This window comes from Lasioglossum baleicum, chromosome 5, assembly GCF_051020765.1.
Source record: "Lasioglossum baleicum chromosome 5, iyLasBale1, whole genome shotgun sequence".
NCBI classification, from domain to species: Eukaryota; Metazoa; Arthropoda; class Insecta; order Hymenoptera; family Halictidae; genus Lasioglossum; species Lasioglossum baleicum.
The window spans coordinates 15,960,468-15,978,574 of record NC_134933.1 but is presented as its reverse complement, the minus strand read 5'-3'; the positions used below and the strand labels follow the sequence as shown (position 1 = coordinate 15,978,574).

General features: G+C 43.7%; 1 protein-coding gene across 6 annotated transcripts in view; it reads right to left on the bottom strand.

Moving 5' to 3' along the window:
* Window positions 1-18,107, bottom strand: part of LOC143209054 (lachesin) — a 417,332-nt gene that overhangs the window by 51,813 nt on the left and 347,412 nt on the right. The gene's annotated exons all lie outside the window — the stretch shown is intronic.

Genomic DNA, 18,107 nt, shown 5'->3' with positions numbered 1-18,107 from the left:
AGAAACGAGAACGGCACTTGGTCGCGCGACCAACGCTGAGCACCGTTTAGCTCGCGGAGATCAAACGGAGTGCCCTAATCTCCCGTTTAATAGTCGCATTCTTTCCGTGCTTTAATTGACACCGAGTTACCCAGCTTCCCCGGGACCTCTCCATCCTCTTCGTTCGCTCTTCATATTTTTTCTTTCTCCGCTTCAATTCGAGGAGATGTCGAAAAGATATCTCTGTCTATTGAGGGGACACTTTGCGAATTTTTTGGCAGCGAACCGGTCGATGGATTTTTACGAAACTTCGCAGACTTGCTGGCACATGTATGAAGTATGTCTGTGAATTTTTGTAAGTTGGTATCGTTCAAACTGTAGAAGTTATTCGACGGGGAAGCATAGTTATCTTTCTCCGCTTAACTTCGAGGATACGCGGAAGAGGTGTTGTCCCGTGAAAGAAGATACTCGAATTTTTACAAAACTTGGCAGACATATTGGCACATGTATAAAGCGTGTCTCTGAATTTTTGCACGTCCGCATCGTTGAAACTATGGTAGTTATTCCTCCAAGGGGGAGCAGACAGTGCTCCTCAAGTGGTAGACAAGGTATCTCGTAAATCAAGTAGTGTCGACATGTTTTGCTTAAAATGGTTGTCAGGAAACTGTTTGCAATGTAAATTGGCACGAAACGTCCAAGTCATTGTGCCGGTTCGCTAACTTTGAAAAATGTCTAACAAGGCTACGAAAAATTCCAGTATCTCCATTGCGGAGCTCGCAGCTCTCGGCCGCGCGTTCCCAGGAGTTCTCAGCTGCTATCTAAAACAAGCATCGTTGCTCGCAGCTCCTTAAAGAACATCCCTTGCCGCTCTCTCGTCTGCCGTTTCCGCTGGTAGCAAGTTTCCCGGCTCGATAACCGGCTAATGCCTCCAACGAACGCTATCAGGACGGGCTGCAGCAAGATACTCGTTGTTGTCTCTACTTTCTGCGTTAATTTTCCTCGGCACTGTTTGACGAACTGCGAAGGAAATAAAACACGTCGCTCTACGCTTCGCACTCTCGAGATCGCGAGGATCGTTCGCGAATCATTCAATCCAGGGATTCGCGGTGTCTCGAGGATCCTAACAGAACAGTTGCAAGTGATTCCAGCTCTGTGAAACAGTTTCGAATCGAAAGTGTGCAATGATGTTGGAATGCAATTCTGTTGTACTTTAAAGTTAGTCGAGGAGTGAAAATTCATTTCTGTGGCAATGTAGTTTTCTACGAAATTATACCTATCTCTATGCACAAAGAGGAAAGTGATCGTAACGAGCTTTGACTCCTCGGTTCATGTTTTATTGAACATGTTTGTTGGATTTCGTGTTATTCCGTTGTAATTACAATTCGTTCGGTTGCAGATATAAATATGCTCGGATTCGAATGATTTAAATATGACTGGTTGCAAATGTGCATAACACTGTGATTGGAAAGAAGCCACTCGCAATCAGCAATTATACAATTGATTGAATATAATTCTCTGTTTTATTAATAAATAAAAAGAGATGTATAAACGAACGTATTTATGTTACGACCGAACAGTTGGAATTTGCGATATTGTTCCATTAAATAGATTGTATCGATTCGGCGAAGATTTAATGGTTCCGGCAGTGAACGTATCAATAATTGATCTTTACATCATTCGGCAAACTTCCGGATTAATTGAACAATGCTGAGAATGGATGAGGCTCGTAACATTTAAACCATGGTGTTCCAGATTTCCTCGTTTAGGATTATTGAGGTGGCAGAGACGCATTCGTCCGTCGATAATAATCGCTAAAAGTTTTAATGTCATTTTTTTTTCCATTTTATGGACATCAAATTGATATAACACCTCATACACTACTTAAATGTTTAGTATTGTATTTGATAAGGTGCCAACATATTTATCAATCTAAACGATATTTTGAATAATGGTATTAATAATGGTAGCCTCTGTTAAAAGTCCATAAATCCAGCGTTAGTAACCCGAGAGTTGCAGAAACGAACGGTAAATGGTACAGTAAATAGTTCAGCTGTTCGTTTTTCCGGGCATGAAAGCCGTCGTCTAAAATTCGCGGTGGTCACTAAATCCGACAGAAGTGCCAAAGAGGTTGGCCGATTTTTTCCAACGGAGATCGCGTGTCGGCGGGCCGTGCAGAACCGGGAAAACATGAACGGTGATCGGTGATGCGGTTTCCTTTCCCTGCAAAACTGCAAACAGATTTCGCGGGCTCGTGCCTCGGGTTCGAGTGGCACTGCGGCGGTTTTTATTTCGGAATTTCGCGAATACGGCCCGGCCGTCTCTGCGTCACCGAGCAAATTCTCATCCCGCTTCGCGTCACCGGTGTAATTGTTTCGCGAATCGCGCCGACCATCGCAGTAATAATTCGCGGCTATTGTTCCCCGGAAAAACGTCGAGGTTCGAACGCTGGCTTAGAAACGGATTGATTGATCGTCCTGTTACCTTCGACAGTCGCTGACTTCGGTCGCAATTTGTTTGTGGTCGTAATAGCGAGACGTATAATAACGATTGTATCTACACTATCTACATATAATAACGAGACTTATAATAACAAAGCATCTCGGTGTGACAACGAATCAAACTTGTGGTGAAACTTTGAAAGAGACTGCCCTGACGATTTCCAGCTGAAAATTGAGTTGCTTGATCGTGTTCGATTATTTAGAGCTGAACATCGAGTTGTTTGATCGGATCTGACGATTTCGAGCTCGCAGCTGATTTGTTCGACTACTCCGGGCTATTTTCAGCTAAACACTCAGTCGTTCGACAGATTCCGACGATTTCGAGGTACCGACTGAGTTGTTCGATGGATTTCGACGATTTCTCGCAGGCATCCAAGTTGTTCGACAGATTCCGAGGATTCGTAGCTAAACGGCCGAAGGCAAGCGGGCGCAGTAAGTCGCTCGAGGGGTTGAACGAGCTCGAGCTGCTTTATTAAAGTCGGTGAGGTCGAGTCATAGAAAGGCTCGCGCGTTGAACCGCGAGTAAGCGGGCACTGGCGCGCGCGGGTAGATTAATAAGAAAATAGAAAGACCGAGGCGGGTAGTTTGGCTCCGGTAAATATTCCTGGAGGATATCCGCGCAGGAGGAAGCAGGGTGGAGAACAGGATGGAACGGGTAACAAGAGAGAAGTCTCGCCGGAGGTGTTGGGAAGAAGATACGACGGAAACGTGGCGGTCCGTTCGAGCGAGACTAGAGACTCGGCTCACCTGTGGGCTTTATCCGGCCAACCTAACCCCTCCTGGTCTTATCCTTGGAAGACGACTGCTCTGCGAGGGCTGGAACGGGGGGAATAAGCAACGGAAGACGCCTGGAAAGAGCTGCATCTGGCTCTATCGCGGCCCAGCGAGCTATTTACTGCTCGTCAGACGGAGCCGCGCCGAGGAACACCGAGCCCCGGAAATTGAGATTAAACTGCGAGCTACCTGGCTAGCAAATACCCACGGACACTCGGCCGGGATTCTCGTTTGGGCGAGATCGGCGTCGAACGCCGGAAATTCCGACCGGCTCGCTAGAACCCACCGATTTTCCACCGCATCCGATACACCGCCGCGAAAACGAACATTTCGCTAGCGAGACCCTCCACGATTTCTCCTTTCTTTCTTGCGGTAGATCAGAAAACAGCTTTCTCTCTCTTCTCCCATTCGTGAAGTCGACGAATACGGTCGCGATACTAATTTCATTAGGCGAGTCTACAAATGCTAGGAGCTAGGGGTGTGTGAGATTCCTTTTCTCGGGATCGGGATGGAATCCCTTTTGAAGTTTCTCCATACTTTCAATAATTACAAGAATCCGAAAGCTATTGTGTTCTCGAAGATTACATATTTTATTAGTCGAGAATGTCTATGTTAGCGATATTGTAGAAAGTAATTGCGAATAACGACACTTTCGGGAATCCCAAATATTATTCTATATCCCGTACATTGTCGGGAATCCCAAAAATTCTCGTGAATCCCGGATATTTTACTGGGATCCCGAACATTTTCGGGAATCTCGCACACCCCTACTAGGAGCTCCCCGCCCGCTTCTATAAATGCAGTGTGGCGAATGAACAGCCTGTGATCCTGTAATTACTTGTGCAGGATAACTGCAATTCGGACATCATTGCAAATGCGTCATCTTGCTTCGTACTTAATTAGTCTTTACGGGATACAGTGATCACGGTAGTTTGGAATTCCTGCGGCTCGTTCCTGCTCCCTACGTCTTTTCTCATTCTTGATGTCGACGAATGCAACACTAATTTCATTAGCAGAGTCTAGCGGAGCTATTAGGAGCTCTCTGCTAGCTCGCAGAACTCGTTGTTTGCACGCGCTGGCCCTTCGGCTCGCAATAACGCGAGTTTTCTTAGAGAACCAAGCCGAGTAGCAAGTTTATCGGGGGTCAGCCGAGAATGGTAACTGCCAGAAACTGAGGCAGTCGGGATTAGACTGCGTTCACTGGCTGCGACCTCTTGCTAGAATGCTTCCGAGTGTCCATGGAATTTCAAGGAATCGTTTGACTGTAGCGACCATGGCCGTTGGAAACGAGGGACACAGACTGAAGGTCGCGTTACTCGAAACTGCACGGGCTAACGTGAACCTACACTGATCAACGCGAATACAGCCCGATAAATATGTTAGATGTATGAATGAATTCGTGGCTCTCGCAAATTATTTATTATTGTACGCACGTACATATTGGAAAGCTGCATATTGAATACACATTGGAGGTTCATTAACCTTTTAGCTCCCCGTGGTGTGTACACTCGCCAGTAAAATAAATTTATTCGCTGTTTACATTGAAATTTTATGCAAAATAAAAACTGTTTGTATTGATTGCAGGATATTAAAGATACGTGCATACAAATTCTCCCTTTCTTAATCGTTTTATCGAGGTGACAACGATAGGATATCGTTTTTTAATTTTTTACATGCATAAATTCCGTGGTCTGGTAATTTCCAAGCATTTTCAAATATTTAAAGTAAATGTAAATAATGAAAGTGCAGCGTGACAAACTATTAAGCTTTTACGACCTGTTTTAAAAATCGAACTGCACAGCTGAGAGGTAGATATTGTACGCATATCTCTTCAGGTTATTGTGATGCAAAAAATATTTGTTACGTAATGTGCATGGTGTCTAATGGTGTCAAGGACATTTTTTTTTATTGCATCGGGTAACTGATCGAGAAATACATTCAGATATGTATAATAACTTGACCTTGAAATGACCTTGATCTTCGAAAATTAATGTTTTACCTTCAGATCAAAGTCACATTACGTAACAAATATTTTTTGCATCCCAATAACCTGAAGAGATATTTAGGTGTCCTTATTTAAACGGACCTACCTGTATAGGATGGATCAAATGTACAGAAAACGTGACAGAGAGATTATTTTCGAATATATTTGAACCGTTCGTAAATAGTCGAAGGAAGAGCTACGTATCATTTCGCACACCGAACTCGGAGTTCTAGGGTCAATGGCAGCGGTCGGAGTCTTTAAAAGCGCAATTACGCATGCGAGGGCTGAGAAAATGAGTACCGAGCAGCCATTTAACGGATGGTCCGGATTCTTAAGGCGAGATTGAAACCGCGACGAGCTTGTCCGCGACAGCAGCATTTAAACAAGACTCGTCTCGGTTGCAAGCGTTATCTTTCCCTCGCATTGTTTCCGATCCAAATGGCAGAGTCCGCTTGCACTCATGTCGTCCATTTGGTCCGTGTTTTAGACTGCGGTTCTATTCAATGCGATTTTCGATCGCCTGCAACGCGTAGTCGTCGTTGTCGCCTATTTCAACGCGTTCTGAGCGCTTTCGAACGATTTCGAAATCATTGTTCAATTAATCTACAGGCTGTCTTCACTGAATCATCTAAATATCATTTACTGCTGCATGAGAAAACTATTCAGGATGAAATTATGTAACACTGGAAAGAATCTTTCCTTCGCGACGTTCGTTAAAGATATTACAAGATCGTTGTCGAAAGGTATTTAAAGTTGCTTTCAGACACGTTATTTAGGTCGCTGGATTTGTCTTTTTAATGCTCTGCAATAATATGTATATAAGGAATATCATAATCATACGTTTTTATGTAATATGTAGTCAATTTCGAAGCTCGTTCAATGTTGTTCGAAACTTGCATTTAAAATAGTCTAAATATTTGTTTGAGAAAATTCATTTTGCTAAGAGCATCTCGCTACCACTATGGACAATAGAAAGATTAACATGTTTATAAGAATTATCGCCAAAAAAGTGATTCAAAAAATCGTTAAATAACGCAAGAATAACGTAAGATTGTTTCGTGGTCCGAGATTAAAGAGCGGTTCTGTTGAAATGTGTGCCAATGCGAACATATCGGGACCAGCGGAGACGAGTACATCGTAGGTATGACGCTGTAGAAAATTGCGTCGAATATAACCGCAGTCTTAGGAGGCCACGTGCATTTACGTCAAGGCGTACACCGTTCAGTCTCGCAACAAGTTATTTAAAGTCTGCTCGCACGGAACACCGCAATTAACGTGCTCTCCTTGTTCGCGTGCGCGTCTAGTAAGCGACGTTTCGCAGTAGTGAAACGCCGATAACGTAACGTCTTCTTCGCCACGTTCACTTCCGGCTGAACCCGAGCCGTGAGTCTGTTAATTTTCTTTCTTGCCTGTTCTTCCTCTTTTTGTCTGGCCTACTTCCCACCCAACCACTAAATCTCCATTCTACACGCTTCATCTTTCCTCGCTGCCACCCTGGAATTCATTCAAGCCCTCACCTGCAATTCTTTGTTGTCTTTCGCAGCGAGTTCTACCGCTTTATAGTCTACTTCTCTGCTCTTTAATTAACGTCCGCATTACCATTACAAACTTGCCGATCGCTTATACAGGCTAAAACTTCAGCCTCCGTACCCGTGCGTCGAAATACAAGATCCCCGCCGTAACGATGCGTTGCCGTGCCTTTGTCCCTGCTTTGAGTTGCTTATACTGCTCTTTAACGGCGCGGAAAATTCTGCAGATCACTATCCCTTTGAAATAGTACTAGGAAGACAAGGGAACCCAGGCTTTCTTTTTCAAAACCACGCTTATATTAAATTGCACTGAAAAGGAGAAAACAATCTTTTTAGACATTAGTGACCATAAATAAAGGCGTGGAGCGCCCACGATGATTACGTCAATTGTATAGTTTAGCGCTCCACGCTTTTATTTATAGCTACCAATGTCTTAAAATATTATTTTCTCCTTTTTAGTGCATCTTAATATAAGCGTGGTTTTTAAAAAGGATTTTTTATTACAATTGACATGACGAATTTTTCGCATAACTAATCTGCAGTGACTCCCACTAATATTCGGACACTCTTAAAAAGACCATAACCTTTTTAATATTGGAATATATATACGACTTGAAATTTTTTGAGAAGTTAGAACAATTAATTTGCTACACAACGCGATAAAAATTTTTGAGAAAAACTGCAAGTTGTCGGAATTACAGAGAAAATACTGAAAGTCCAATATTAACAAAGTTATTGTTTTTTTGAGAGCGTCCGAATATTAATGGGAATCACTGTATGCGTCTACTAATCACTGTAGTGGTCAATGAACCATAATGCGAAGGGTTGATTCTACGCTCCAGTCTGGGGTAAGAATGTTGCAGCGTTGTGATAGGCGCGGGCGCTGCATATTACGAGCAGCAAACAAACGGCATCGTTTGATCAGAGGCGCATGAAACACAGCTCGTTTCCCTTTCCTATTTCTCGACCGGCAGAAAGCAACCCGAATCTTCTCTCTCCCGCTCTCTCGCTCCGTGCAAATCCTTGTCGCGTTCGCAACGACGAGCTTCCGATTCCCGGCACGCTCGCCGCCTTCAATTACATTTCGTTAGGGGTTCGCGATTGCCCGTGGAAAAAGCCGCAGTTCCGCGTCTAATTAATCGACTACCGATTGCGGACTTGCGTTCACCGTGGAACCGTTGCGCGGCGCGACAACGGTTCCGTTTTCCGAGAGAATTCTGTCGTGCGGGCATGAGGTACCATGCCCCGCCGCGTCATCTGGCTCTGTCCCCTCCGCCATCCTCCACGAGATAATGCTCGAGCGAGGCGCAGTTAATATTAACGGCGCCCCACGGAGGCCGCGCGTGTTGTTCCTACGTAATTTCCTACTAAACGCACTAAGGGATGCCCATGCATATTTCAAAACACGACTACGCTACTCCGGGTGCCTGTGTTTTCGACGCCGGTCGCGTTCTCGGATGCTCCTAGGGCCGCTCTTGCACTCCAACACCACTCGAACACTCCAATTTCTTCGATGCTCTTCCGGCCAGTTGTCGAGCTTCCTTCGAATTTGTGCTGCGCGCTCCAAGATGCTCGGCGCTTCCAACTAATTGTTTAAAAGGACTGCTGGTCTAAAGTCTCGAACAAATCATTCTCTGCAGCTTTCGTAAGCTTTTTCGTCATCAATAAAACAGCACTGTATCATGGACGGTATTCTTTACTTCTATAATGTTTGAAGATTCTTTTCTTCACTACTTATTTCTCTCAGAAATGTACTTTACTAAGAGAAGTATCCAAATTCTCGATATGAATTGTAGGAGCTAATGCCGTGTTTACTCCGACACAAAAGTATTTGATTTTTAGGGATCGATTGGTTAAACAAAAAAATTCGGATGCATTACAGAATAAAGTGCAATTGCACCTGGCGAGTGCATCGGTGCGTCCACATAAAGAATAAGGTCGCAGGAAGTTAGGACGTTCTATTTTCATACTTAAAAAAGGCAGTAACTTATCCCAGTTTCCGGAATCACCCTGTATACATAAATAATTTCGAAAAAAAATTTTCTTCAACAAAAAATAAAAATAATGTTGAGTTTTCAAATGTTAAAATGCATATTTGATTTCACAATGTTATAGCTGACGTTCAGACCAATTCCACGACCTACTGTATTATGGTCTACAGCCCATAAATAACGATAAAATAGTTCTGTCCGACTTTTCGGGCCAAATACCTCTCTGTGCGGTGGCTCTCCGTTTGCAGTGATCGGTCGCAATATGTTCGGAAACGGTATGGGTTATGGAAGTATTGGGTATGGTAATAAGTTTCCGCCCTTTTATGTTGAAAAGAAGCTCTCTGTTCAGAAATACAAATGGAAAGTAAATTCATCCAAAGTGTGCTGCATCGGCATCTACAACTTTCCTCCATCGTTCAGGTATTAAACGAATTCCTCAAAGAAAAAAATCTGTTTGTTTCGATGCAATCCATTCATCGAGCCAATTTGAAAATCTGAAGGAGCAATGTGAATGTGTTCACTCCTTCCAAGTATTTCTTGACGGGTTTTGCGACATGTGGCCTAGCGTTGTCATGTAACAGAATCCGCTTATCGTGCCTGTTGCCCTATTCCGGTCGTTTTTCTTGTAATTCTCGCTTCAAACGTAATAGTTGTAGTTCCTCAAATGTTTGACGTGGATTTTCATCAAGTAATGCTCGCAGCTCTCTATCTTTGAATTTTTTTGGCGCACCATCGCGATCTTTGTCCCTTACGTCGATATCATGGGTTTTAAACCGCCGAAACCATTTTTTACAACTTGTATTTGATGGAGCATCGTCGCCGTAAATATCCACGAGCAAACGATGCGTTTCCGCGGCACCTCTCTTCAAAACAAAACAATGCAACATAACTTCCCTGAAGTACTGCTTACTTGGAACAAATGTCGACATTTTTGACTCGAAGGATTAACTGCTGTTCACGCTCGAAACAATTGCCACTAACTGCGTTGTGAAGCTTGGACACACACCTTTCAAAACATGTACTACGTTTCATCAAATATGCGATCGGTACTCAAGTACAACGACATTTATCAAAAGGGACAGAAACTGATTCCCATAGCCAATATTCCCGAAGAAAAGAGTTCGCTCTTCCGAGACCGAAAGCTTGCCGATCCGCGAGACAGACCGCGCCCGAACCAAGTCGCGGGGGCACACGATTACGAAGTAAACGCGGTAGTTAGTGGCCGAGAATCGAGGATTTGCAACACCTAATGAGCTGGCTGAGCCCGGCATTTGTCCGCGGAGCGGATTACACTATGAAATTCCTCGAGCCACCGATGAATCTCACTGGAAGTAATTATGTCTGATTGATCGAAGCGATTCCCAGCGCTGGTGCTTTATTATTAATTACCAGCCCGGGACCCCAGCGCCCGAAACATCGTAAGTACATGCATCCGGTGCATTCTGCTCTGCTTCGTAAAACCGCATTCTTCCCGAGATAGCCCGAATACGGAATCACGGATATCGAGAGCACGTCGGCGAGCGTAACCGGGGTTCGATTCGGGCAGTTTCGTCTGGAATCCAGGATGTCCCCGACTCGACATCTTTCTTTAATCCGACATCTTTCTTTGATTCGATCCGTGCGACTTGAAATTCCGGTCTCGAGCGGCTTGAGCCGATCGACGGCTTCGGGTATGGTTCTTCTTCGAAAGAATGCCTTGCGGAATCGCACACGTGTTCGCAGCGGTAACGGCCGGCCGGGCGTAGACTTGTTTCACTATTTTATCAGATCAGATATTCACGAGCCGGCCAGCCCTCGCCTCTGCAAGCTCGAAGGAAATGCATTAAAGCGGGACGAGCGGCCGTCGTTCCGCGACACGTAAAACCAACGGCATTGTTGTTGCACTCCGCTACGTTCCACCGGTGCATCGTTGCACCGACGAATCGCAATGGGGATCTTTCACAGCGTTTCCACCGGTCCTGCATTTTTTAACGGGCATCCATTTTTTCGAACGTTCCGCAGCTATTGTCGCCGCGCCAAGTGGATATCATACGGATTTTGCTATCTTGTCGCGGATTTTTTCGAAATTCCCTTCCGATCCAATTTTTTGTCGGCCGATTCCAACCTCTTCAGGTGTTTAAGTACACGATCAATCGCCGACTCAGACGACCAGACACCTTACCTGTTTAGGTGCGACCTACATCGCTATTTTAGTATCGTTCGATATTTTATTTTTGCTGCGTCTCTGTTTCGATGCAATTTTATTGGCATCGCCTGCTTGTCGAGATTATCGGCTTTCCGAGATGTGATTCTTACAAGGGAAGAACCCTAAGTGTCCGACTTCAATTTTGATAATTTTTTGTGAGATGATGGTATATGGATCCCTTATTATCTATGCAAAATATTTGGTGTAGTTACTAAATAGTTTTAAAGATATAATCAATTAAAGTTTCATACTTCTGAATCACCCCACCTGCAAATCATGGTATATCAACAAGGTATGAAACTTTAATTGTTTATATCTTTAAAGAGTTAACAGTTCTAAAATTATTGAGTATTATTTTGCATATATAATTAGGGATCCCCATATACCATCATCTCACAAAAAATTATCAAAATCGAAGTCGGACGAATCGAAGCTTCCAAATTCACACAACTGTCTGTTTAGAAAAGGGTGGTTCCATTAAAAATAACGAAGGTGACCTTGACATCTCTAAGAAATTATAGAAACAACATTTTTTTCGTATCGTGTGAGCTCCATTTTCCGTTGTCCTCAAAACGTTTAATGTATCTTTGAAAACAACAAAGATATTTGAGGTACAAACGTGAGGTAACTCATCCTGTATAGACTCAATTAGTCCTGTCCATTTCTTGCTGGTTTCTCCGCGAAGAGAATGTGGTACGCGTTCGACAGGAATTTGCCTGGAAGCGCAGACCGTGGCGGTTTACGCGTTAGAAAGCGATTCCAGGTTGTGCGTGAGCGAACGGTCGATCCGCAGCGTAATATTTCTGCGTTTACAGCCGTTTATCGAAGCTTGACCTCCTGCCAGCAGCCGGGTTAGATACGTCTCGCAATCACGCTCCGAGTACGTGCTTTCTGACTTTCGGGGAAGCTTCCGCGTTTGCACGCGACCGCAAGCTGACCCGGGACGACCGCGCTGTAAAATTTTCCCGATGCATTTTCTCGGGAGAAACGTGGCTTAAGCGCCGGACAATTGGTCACGTTCTGGGCACGGCTGTCTGCCGCGCGCAGTAGAATGCGATTGCCCGAGTCAGACATATTTTCCATTACGCCACTGGAAATCGGAGCACACCTTGTTTCCCATTTCGTTGTCCGTCCGTTTCCTTCGGCCATTCAGTATCGGCTTTCCCTTTGTGTGAACCGTGTTGCGACCATCAAGATTATAACGACAACAACGTTTGCTGACCGTTTCCACTGCTATTTTTACTATGGTGCTTCAACCTCGAGTCGGTCCCAGATATTTTGTCCAGGTTTTGTCAGGTGGAGAAACAAATTACGGTTTTGAAGAATTAACCCTTAGCAGTCGAGGGGTGACTCAGGGTCGCCACTAAAAATTGTTGTACTACTATCCACAATATTGTTTACATTATTAAATATATTGGTATCTAATCAATGGCTAAAGATTTCAGTATTGTATGAGGTGTTATATCTATTTCATGTCCATAAAACGAAAAAGTCGTATAGAATGGAATTAGTCTAGGTCGGAAGAAATGTTTAATTTTCAAGTTAAAATAGGTCCGACTGCATAGGGTTAAGATGGAATGGTCAAATGGATTCAATCGTCATCCACTGCAATTTTATTAACTCGCAGCAATGCCCACAAAAAAATCATACAAAATAAAAACAACTTATCCAATAATACAAGAATAGAACAGTTTAACACTAAACCTACCACGAGGGTTGAATTGACCCATTTTAGGTCTTTTATTTGACAATTATTGAAATTGTAAAGGTGTTTTCATGGGAATTTATTGAATATATTTTTTGACTCCAGTATATATAATAGTAAAAATCGTACAAAATATAAATAAATTTAATTTTGTTATTTTTATAGTACTCTACACATCAGTCACTTTGGATGGTCGGTAGGTTTAGTGTTAATGATTCTTCTGATTTTCTGGCACCTCATGGATCCTGATAAAAATTGGTCTACTTAATAGATTGTAGTGAATACTGATTCTCAAATTCTGGCGAAACAATTGTGTCGTGACTGAAAATGTTGCATTAAATTAAAATAATAGTTTTCAATCAGGTTTAAAATTCACATTTATCACATTTAAAACACGAGCAAGATAGGATCCCGTTTGAGCCTCGAGCTCTTTTCGATCGTCACGATCTATTACTGTATTCCCCATTCGAAAGCAATATCGGATCAAATAACGCCCCATTTTTCCGTCTTCAAACTGTTCTGTAAAAATCTAAATTGGCTCGAAAATGCCACAGTTCTGTCTAAAAATACCGGTCGTACTGGATTTAAACGTCCTAACCCATAAAATGGACATTTCATTTCTGTTTCACCGATGGAAATGCTGAACAGCATAGAACCCCGCTGGCTTCAATTTCCATAAAAATTTAAACTCGAGATACCTCGAGTTACCTCGCGTCGGTCAACTATAAATCGGAGTTTCTCTCTAATTTCGTATTTGAGAGGAATTCCTTAAAAATACAAACGGTTTATGTTCTCGCGTTTAATTGGCTATGGTCAGGTTACTTCTGGCAATTTTTAAAATTGAGTTTCATAGAAATTTAGTGCACGGATAAGAAAACATTCACCTTTTTACCACGTTCTTATTAGATCGCTTTCTTGTCTGTCTGTTTGTCTGTTCGGTACAAATTTTGCAATTGATTTTAAACTAACTTCCCCATTAGCTAGAGACTTGAAATTTTAAACATAGCTCAGGACTGGATGACAATGCAATATTTTTAAAAAATTTTTAAGAAAGCCTGTGCGTTTAGGAGATATAAACTATTAAATTTAACCGTTACACCTCCCCGCGCGACGCTCGGTAGTACGTGATCGCGTTCAGCGATTCCCACTCCGGGCGTCAGCGCTCCCTACTCCACTACGCGTTTCCACTCCGACTCTCTCTTGCTCTCTCTTGCTCTATCTTGCTCTCTCTCTCTAAAAGATATACACTGTCACGACGCTCAATTTGCGGTTCCCCTTCAGAAGGCAACCCGCTCGGCGTTTTAGCATGACAGAAACTACAGAACTATTTTATATTATAGAAAGATCAAGATCCGCAGTCTAGTTATGAGTAGACAGCGGATTTTATGCATTTATAGCAGAATTGAGTAGGCTAAATTTAAAATTGTCAGAAAATATATTATCTTTTATCTTACTATAATAAAATCGTAAAGAAGTAACATTCCATTTGATTTACATTTCCTGCAATCAACGCAGACATACAATTTCATTTTGCACGAAGTTCCGCAATCAGAGAAACAATAGTGTTCTCCAATGAGTTTAATCGATCCCATTTCCACTAATATGTAGCCAGCTAATTCGGCGCGTCGCTTGATAGCAGATTGAAAAGTTTCCATTCGCCGAGAGATCCACGGTTGGATAACAGTGAAATGAATCCGGATGGCGCGGCGAGAGGCAAAGAATTCGATTGTCGGGCCAGAGAACTTGGTCCCCGTACGCTGAACGATTCCTTAAGAGCAGGAGAATTCGATGAGACGTCTATATCTCTCCCGAACCTTTTAAAAGCGAATATTTTGGGAGTCCGACCACATTGGACCGATATTAACCGACGTTAAAACGTAATGGAATTCCGAGTGAGGTGAAAGTCGAATGGAGACGAATTAAATTCGATCGAATGGCGTGTGTGTGTTCGCTGTCGATTTTTCGAGAACTCTGTCTCGACAGTCGAAATAATACGCGCAGATTGTTTCGTCACTGTATCAGGCTCCATCGACGTCATCTATGGATACTTCGATGTCGGATCACTCGAGCCATCGACACAGGATATCGATAATCGGGAACAAGAACGCAGTCGGAGGCATTTACCGTGCGGAATGGCCACCATAAAGTATTCTCGAGGGTATTATCGCGCGGTGATCCGCGTCACCGTTGAAACACCTCGCCGGCTGCCCTTTCCCATTCATTTTCATTCATTAACGCTCGTTAGCGCTCGGTATTTTGCCTGGAGAAAACCATCGAGTCCGCCGGATATCTGTCAATTAGTCGTTCTCGCGGCCGTCAGCCTAATTTACTGTTTTCCATACTTGTCCGCCGCGATTCTTCCGCCCAGGTCTGTTAAATCCGACGTCGGCGAACCGCGGAAACCCGAGAGAGTAATGGCAATCACGCGGTTCTTACTCCGTTCGGCGAACTGCACAATTGACCAGTCAGTCAAATTATCAACCGGACTTTAGTAGTTGAAGACACGCGATAAGTGAAATGGTCCGCGGTGGAAATATTTCGTATTCGACCGTGGCCGGGAACGCGTGAAATCACGAATAAAATCTATCGTGACCTTGGAAAACTTTTAAATGCTTCTTGCAAATTCGAATTTTCTGACAGCCAGTTTAAATGGAATAGCCACATCTATTAAGTTCAAGAGGATTTTTCTTGATCTCGAAGAAGTGGACGGATAAGTAAAAGAAGACTTCAAGAAGACGTTAATACGTTGGAATCGTGATTATAAAATTTACACAGTTGCGTATCTCCATAGATCGTCGACGTGTCCCAAAGTGGACATTCCTCTGTCGGCAACACGAAGCGATGTGCTAGAGATCGTAGCAGGAGATTCTGATCGGCGGTTAATTGATTCGAATTAATTGTATCAAGGTTGATCGCTCGTCTCGCAGCAGAAAGGCCGAGAACAATGGCGCCGTTCGAAACGCGGAAGCGAGTTCCGATCGATCTAATATCGGAAGTGCCTTTCAGCAGCGGGTATCCTCCTCGGGAATGATAATGGAAAGTTGAAGAGAGAATACGCGTGGAACGTAATCAGGGAACTCGTCGAAACTCGGTTGATGGCCAGATAAAAGGACGACGCGAAACTGTGTGGGACTTAAGGGAGCGTGCGGGGTGCGGAGGCGAGAAATGAAGTCGAGTTATCGCTATCGAAACGTATCGGCCCGTTCATTGGCTATTAAGATAAATACTGTGTGCCTTACATTACTCATCAAGCAGTAAGCGTCTTATTAAGAGCCGCCGGGTTCGATCGGGGGCTCGGCTTTTGGCCCGACGTTAATGGCCCCGCCGCCGTTGCGGAATGGCTTCCCCGTTCCTCCGCCCGGAGGACTCGTTATCTCGTTAACGATCCATTCATCTATTCTACGCGCCTTCATCAAAAAGCTCCGATCGCCGCGCAGGAAGCTAAACAAGTTACTTCGGAGGACGAGATCTTCGAGTCGGAAGAACCCTCGTCTACGGTGACGAGGCGCCAGTGAGTTTACGTCCGATCGAATTCCACTTTCGGAATACCGGCACACCCTTTCCCGGGTTTATTCGGTCTTTGAGGGCCCTTCGTTAACGCTCGAACGAAGGCAGCGCTTCTACAATGAGCGGGATCGCTGCCGTAAAGATCCGAGTCCTTCAATCTTCGAATCTCCGCCGGATTTCGAGTCGCCCGATGCGTTTTTCCGAACTAGAACGCTCTTAATCCCGGAAGTTCCGAATCCTTCCGATTTTTCCGTGTAACGCGACCCTTCCGAATCACATATGAATTGCAACATCCGATAAATTATTACCGAAGATACTCTTTTAAACTCTTTTGACAACCGAGCGAAGGGAATCCTTCTCAAATCGTCCGAATCAGAGACGTAAAGATTCGAGTTTCCCAATCTTTGAATTTCCACGGGATTTTCTGTTGCTCGATGCACTTTTGTCCAAGTGCAACGTTTTAAATTCCAAAAGTTCTGAATCCCTCAATTTCGATGTACAACGCGGTTCGTTATAATCGCATACGAAATGCAGCAGCATCCTCTGAATTGTCACTGCAGCATCTCTATTAAACGACGCAACTGTCCTCGATCTTCGAATATTTAAAGGATTTTTCATGGACCCATTTTTTCCCAACAAATCATACTTAAATCTCGAAAACTCCGCGCGTTTCCATTTCGCTGTATAATACCGTCCATCGCAAGTGCACGCAGAGTGCAATATCGTTCAAACTGTCGCTGAAACGTCAACTGTCCGGACCTCAAATTTTATAGAATTTCCCGGCCAGCTATTGGACATACGTTTAAAAAAAAAAAAAAAAAAAAATAAAACAGATTTAAATTTAACAAATTTGGAACGTGCCTATTTCAACGTATGATACAGAGTTTATCGCAGTTGCACGCGAAACGCGACGTCATTCGAATTTGTCACTGCTACTCAATTTCCCGATATCCACATCGGCAAAAAAAAAATGAAAAAAAAAAATCCATCATTCCTGTAGAAAAACGTCACGCATCATGCAACGAATAGCAGAAACCCGTCTTCGCGTTTCGGGAACGAATTGTGTCACATACTTCTAACGGGGACTCGTTTAATTAGTCCGACGTGACGTCACGAAGCAGAGAAGTTCCTCAAAATTTTGCTTGGTACCGAAGCTGTGAGATTCTGAGGAATGGCCGCGGTGCGACCACCGCGAAAAGATTTCTGAAATCGCGGAGAAAAAAACCGCGCGCGTAGCATCTCGTTTGCCGTTGCTCGGGGAAAAAAAGGGAAACGAGAGAAAAGGGGAATGGGACGGCCGGTGGTCAGACGGGCTTTGCCCGTATTTCGCCGGTCTTTACCGAGCTTTCCGCGTGAAAGCTCCCGGACACGCTCGCTCCTCGACCCTCGGGATACGCGGCAGAATTTTTCTGAGAACGCGATGCATAATGCAGAAATTTGAAACTCGAGAGTGATCTCGTGTTCGCCGCCGGACCCCGGAAAGACGAGATCCCGCAATAACGGTGCAAATGAGGGCTGAAGTCGCCGACCCCTATTGCATTATATACGTCCTGTACACGTTAATTGGGGAAATTACCGTGGGTAGACCTGCTCCTATCGAAATATAGAAAACACGTGTTTATCAGGCCGATCTGTAAAGTCCATCTTCATTTGTACACGCATTTTTGAAACTAATTCTGGAATCTAAGTGCTAGAATATCTTATCTGACCACAGGTTTGTAATTCTTCAGATTCTGCGATTTTAACGACACATTTTAGAGAGAACCATTTTATTAGCAGCTGCGTAATGTTTTCCGTAGATAAATATTTTCATAAGTTTAAGTATACTTGTTTCCTGACCTCTATTTCGTCGTGTATGTTTTTTTTTGTGTATTAAAACCTCTCTGTGCAATATCCATCTTGATTTTAATATATACAATTCTTTGCAGAACTTCTACGAGTGCAACTTTTTATAA